The sequence below is a fragment of the Triticum urartu genome, chromosome 3A (genome assembly GCF_056163025.1).
Source record: "Triticum urartu cultivar PI428250 chromosome 3A, HENAU_Tu73, whole genome shotgun sequence".
In the NCBI taxonomy this organism is placed as follows: domain Eukaryota; kingdom Viridiplantae; phylum Streptophyta; class Magnoliopsida; order Poales; family Poaceae; genus Triticum; species Triticum urartu.
In genome coordinates, this window is record NC_141875.1 from 687,101,710 (window position 1) to 687,107,801 (window position 6,092).

A 6,092-nucleotide genomic window follows, 5' to 3' on the forward strand; every position below is an offset into this window, starting at 1 on the left:
ATAATCCAGTTTCGTACAGTTTGGGTTGCTATAGTATCGGGTTGCTACATGAAACTGGTGAGCTAAAGAAAAAAAACCAAGGAGCCCCGTGAAAAAACTGGGGTGGCTACACTTTTTTTTGTGTGAATTGGGTCACTACACATGAGCGTGCCTGCGTGCGAGTGGGCCGGCGCAGGCGGGGCACAGGGCCTGTTTTGCACCGGCATTCATGGTTTTTTCTTTCTTGTGACTGGGTTCATTTATCTAAGCTTCCACATTCATTTATGCACTCTTATACGTGAATGGTTATACGTTGCTTCCACGTTGACAAACTTTATTAAAACCATCCAGAAGTCCTGCTGAGGCATTTGGGGACATTATGATTGATTACCCGTAAGATACTTTTCCATTATCAATCCATAGTGCTAATTTATAATGTTCGAAACAAAATGAAAAATATACTAAATTGGCAGGTATGTTGAATGTACATCAGCAGAAATTCAGGCTTTGACATCTTTCAGAAAGCTGTACCCTGGGAACCGCAGGAAAGTAGTGAATAGCTGCATCAGCAAAGCTGCTAATTCCGTTGAGTCTGTTCAAAAGAGCGACGGTTCATGGTCAGTATTTGGACTCCATGCAAAAGAACACCATCTAATCGTGCCTCCAAACAGACATAGGTGGGAAAGATGTCTTTGAGCTGATTTTTAGTTGCTCAAAGGAAAGGGCTTCTAGAAAATTCCAACCTGTCATTTGACTTGGTTGCTTTGTTGTTATTTCAATAAGTTTGGTAGCATTAGTTTTCAGAATTTGTATATTATTTATCTGTATTCGTATATTCGGTTGGATGGTTTTGAATGAATACCAATATTAAATGCATATAACACTCGATTTTCTCTATATTGTAGGCACGGTTCTTGGGATGTTTGTTTCACTTGCGACACTTGGTTTGGAGTGGCGGGATTAATAGCTGAAAGGCCTGTGTGTTGCTCCGGCTCCAGTTGATCCTCTGCGTCGCCATCCAAACCCGGGACGGTCATGCGCCCACTGCCACCACCACAGCTCACATCATTGAGCGCCTACACTCCTTCCATCTGCCTGCAATGATGTTAGCGACCAATCACCCATCCCCACCACGCCGACTTCCCCTCCCACTATGCCCTCTCCTGCCAACCCCAATACAAGCACAGAGAAGAATTAGTTTTCAGAGTTTTGTGTGGATGGCGAGCAGAAAAGTATAGAGGAATAGGGCATCGTTTGTTGTAGGTGGAAATTATACCGCGAGTAATTGTCTTCTTCATGTTCATGTAGCTGGCCATTTTTACTTCTCTTTACCGTGAGTAGTAATCTTGGTCTACCATTTGGTGTTTGCCAACTTGGTATACTGATCATTGTACCATTGCACTCTGCTTCCGGTTAGTAAAATACATGCACTGCATGTTCTTGAAATCAGCATTGTACTCCGTTTCTCCTTGATGAAATATGTTTTCTTGGAAGAAACATCAGACTACTTTAGGGATTGCAATATATTTTATCAACAAGGTAAATGGTGTGGCATGAAGAATTCAGTCTGTAGCGAAATTTAGTAAATCAAATATTCAGGAGGCAATTTTGTTTCAATTGGTTTTGGGTGAAGCAAATATTTGAGGATCAAGTACTTCTTTCCTGAGTACTAACTTGTGGTTCATTATTTTTACTGTATTCCTAGATGTTGAATACTCCCTCCGTCCCATAATGTAAGGCACTAGTGTCAAAAAACGTCTTACATTAGGGGACGGAGGGAGTAACTTTTTTTTCTTTTCAATTTTACAGGAGATAATAGGAGTCTTCAACACTTTGGGCACTCCGAGAGTGCCGGGTCCTGGCTGGTGGCAACTAGTACTTCCGTGTAGAGTGGCAATGAATTTGTGCAGTTTGTAAGAATCCGCAGATCATTTATTTGTAGACCAGGCATCGGTTGCAAAGGAGGCAACGGCAAGTGGAGGGACGTTTTTCCGGATGCCTCACATTTCCAACACATTGCACACCCATCTAACCCCTCCTGTTTTCATGTCATTCCCATTTATCACTTTCTTCTTTCCATGTCTTAGTCTCATTTGTGTCGGTTTGGCGGCTTCAAATTGAGAAGCAGAGCTAGCTAAGATGGGTAGTAGGCTAAAGGAGAGAGTGCTCATCAATTGGATATATACCCAGCTGGATTTGGAAGTATGAAGAGTAACCATATACTTAATATATACGTGTAAATGGCGTGGGCCCGTGTTAAGGTACTCATATTTTGTGGTGCAAAAAAGATCTCACCTGTGTGCTACAACTCGTCAATGATATCTTGCTCTGATAAAGCAGAGCATAGGTATCTGAGTGGCAACAGTGATATCTCAACTCATCAATGGTTTCTTGTTTCCATTCCATCTCCATGAACGTAGAAATAAACCCGCAGACACTTGCAGAGTTCTTTTTCTCATTGCTCTGCAGTAAACCTGCAGACACTTGTCAATCGATTCAATGGTATTTTCATTTTTCCAGTAATTTTAATAACCGAGGACTACCCAAATGCATCCATGTTAACTCTTGTGGCGATTAGTCTTAGGTGTTGGCTATCGTGACAGAGCTATCAATCAATACCCCGTCTGACCACCAGGACGGATACCGGCCGATCCTCCCCACAACAGAGGAACATGTATCTCCTTTATTTATGGGGCACTAGGGAACTTGGGCGCAAACCAAAAGTTGTTTTGGCACGTCAAAACATGCTAGGTTCATACATGGGGTGTGATGGACCACATCCCCTTACTTTTCTCTCTTGGTTGTTTTCCAAGATCAGTTCCAACAATTAAATCATAATGATATACTCGGTTGTTGACAACACCAGTGGCAGTTACGTTTCAGGCACTGTAATGAGAATGAACATACATCACTATCCTCTTTAGGGAGAGAGAAACAGATGATTTTTCAAAAGAAACTTTATAGCATTGAGTTCCATGGGTAGGAAGTATGGATTTATATACAACCATGAGTATTTCAAGTTATTTGAGGGCTTCTCTTTGTTGTTTTGTTTTCTTAACAAAATATATTTAGTTTTAATTATAATTTGCTAGAACTAATAATATTGGATTTCCAATTAAATAAACAACAGAGAAGGTAGTCTACTTTTGTAACCACCACATCAAAATCGACGGTGCACTAAGCAGGTCCACTCTAGTAGGAAAGAAGTACCCATTGCTGGCTGATTGTCTGAACAATTGTAGTTACTACTCCTTCCGTTTCAAAATAGATGACCCAACTTTATACTAACTCTAACTTTGTACCAAAGTTAGTATAAAGTTAGGTCATCTATTTTAAAACAGAGGGAGTATTAGCTAATCAAGTCAGAGTAGGTGGCCGAGAAGCTTCTTGCCGGTGCCCCCAAAAGCAAAGCACATACTTTAGGGAGAAAATCAACTTATAAAGCTCAAAAAGTAAATAAAGACACATGTGAATTGTCTAGTCAATTTTGTTATTGTAAATGTTTACGGGGAAAATTATTTTTTGGCCAGGCTTATCATCTAAATATTCGCTTATGAGCACTAGTTTTGTTTTGTGGCGCCTCAGATCTGTTTCCCTTCGAACATTTACAGACATGACGATTTTCATATCTATTTTTCTGGATCTTTTGATAACAGAAAATTATTTTCTCTGGAAGTATGTCGTTGAGACACATTTGGCAGTTTTCCTTTTCTAATTTTCTTCCCGTAGCCTAGAGTCTAGACACGACTTTCTCTCTTATACGTTCTTTTTTTTCTGTACTAAGCTAGTTGCTGATGACATTACCAGTTAGAATATTTCCACTCCCAAAAGTACTGCAGCATGCTCCGGCTTCAAGTTTTAGTTAAACCAAGTGTTTCAAGATGCCTCACATTCCTAATGAACTACAGATGCACTTCCACTAACTTCTTCTAGTTGCCATTCCTCTACTCTCTCTGAAGGCTCTCAACTCAATTCTTGTTTATCTAGGAGCTGCTTGCTTGATAAGAACTAATAAATGAGGTGGGAGGAAGACTACTGTAAAAAAATGGGTATGCAACTATTGTGCAGGAGAAGGGATTGCATCCTTCCTTATATAAAGGCACGTGCCATAGGCCGAGAGCTTTTTCCTCTTTTCAAAAAATAAATAAAATAAAGGTACGTGTACAAGAAAATAAAGTTTAGACATATGTGTGCTTCAATTTAACAGTGGCCGCAGTGACACCTCTGACAAAAGTGGATGAGAGATATTTCTTGAACGATATGGATGAGGTAAAAGAAATGAGAAAGAGAAAAATTCACTGTACGTCATTAAACTTGAGCCGGGTGACAGTTTGGTACCACTACTTCAAAATATCCTAACTACAGTCCAAGTACTTACGCACAGGGTTCACTTTAGTCCATTTGTACGATTTCATGTACGTATTTGCTGACTTGGCCGAGTCAGCGGCCGCCAGCTCGCTTTGACCGGCACCTGGTCGATACTAGGGTGAATACTAGTCGATCCGCGGGGGGGGGGGGGGGGGGGGCGTTTGCAAAAACGCCATGACATTAAACCAGCCCACCTGGTCGGACTGCACCAGCTCGCTGTCTCCCTCTCCTCCCGCACCCGCTCGTTGTCTCCTCTTCTCCCGCACCCTCTCTGCTCGTCCTTGCTGCCGGTTTGTCACCCGCTCGCCGTTGGAGTTGCTATGCCCCGGTTTGTCACCACGTAGAAGCAAGAACGTATTTAGCCTGACTGGCCGAGGGGCAAGCAGTAGTGCCTCACACTGCGCCTGCGCGACCTCGGCTGCACGTCCGCCGCCGCGTCGCGGGGCCACGCGCCCGTCGCTGCCTCGGCCTCCGTGCGCCCGGCCCCGAAAGCGTTGGAGGAGGGGGGAGGAGGAGGACTGGCGCGAGAGCCGGCGGCGGCGAAGGCAGAGGAGGAGGGAGAGGAGGGACGTGGGTGGCGGAGGCAGCGGCCTCGCGCCTGCTGGGGACGTGTGGTGCACGTGCACCCCGGGGATTCCCTTCGCCACCGAGGCGTCGTCCGTGGACTGCGTCGTGGCGCGCCACCACACGGCGGCTCCGGGCCGCCGCGGGGACGGGGAGAGGCGACACTGGGAGGTTTGTACTGGCTTCTCCTTGCTTTTGCTTGATTTTCAGATGTGGAGATGACCACTTTGTGGGACACAGATTTTTTGAGCACCTGCACCCAGGCCCATCTAACTTAGCTATCCAATATTGCTTTGAGATATGTGCAACACAACTAATATTTTACATGTAAATTTTTCTTTTTTATTTCTCTTACATAGAATATGTTTTGAATCTCAAACATTGCAGCACAATAAAGCTTCCTAACTAGAACGTGAGATAAGAATTTCATATTTTTTGGTCATACATAAATTCTAAAAATAAGATTTTTTAACAAAAAAAATCTTAATTCGTATATTTATATTGGACGAAAAAATCTGAAAGTTTTATCCCAGATTCTAGATAGAAAGCTTTGCTCTGCTGTGGAAGTTTGAAGTTCAAAACATGTTCTATGTGAGAGAAACAAAAAAGAGAAATGTGTTTGCCTGAATCGCGATGCGAAAAATGGATGGTTAGGATAGACGGGCCTGGGTGCAGGTGCTCTAAAACATATTTTCCCCACTTTGTGTCTCCCCGTGCTGAAACTTTGAACGAATTTCCAACAGAATCTCCATCCTGTTCTGAACCGACTTCTGATTTCCGTTTGACAGAGGACCGCCGAGCAGCGGGCGCGCAGGGTCACCATGCGGGAGCACATCGTAGGTGGTTTCAGACTATCAGGGGGTCCATGCTCAATCTTATGCTACTAGTAGCCATCATATGTAGCCCATGGTCGATAACATGAACTACGAGGTATCCCCTACCGCCCTCCACAATGTGCAGCAGATTTCAGTTTGCACACCATCATCTTGCTCAAGTCTACATTGTCTCTCAACCACATCGTTTACAGGAGCTACTCGCGCTGGAGGACAGGATCGGCTACGTAAGCACAGGGCTGCACGAAGACGAGATCGTCCGCGGCCTTAGGGTTGGCAAACACCTGCCGTTCGACCGCAAGCATTTCTCAACAGAGACGGAGCGGAGCTGCAGCATTTGCCAAGTTT

At 43.9% G+C, this 6,092-nt stretch overlaps 1 pseudogene; it reads left to right on the forward strand.

Moving 5' to 3' along the window:
* Positions 1-4,239: 4,239 nt before the first annotated feature.
* LOC147981613 (uncharacterized) lies at positions 4,240-5,812 on the forward strand (annotated as a pseudogene).
* Positions 5,813-6,092: the final 280 nt, after the last annotated feature.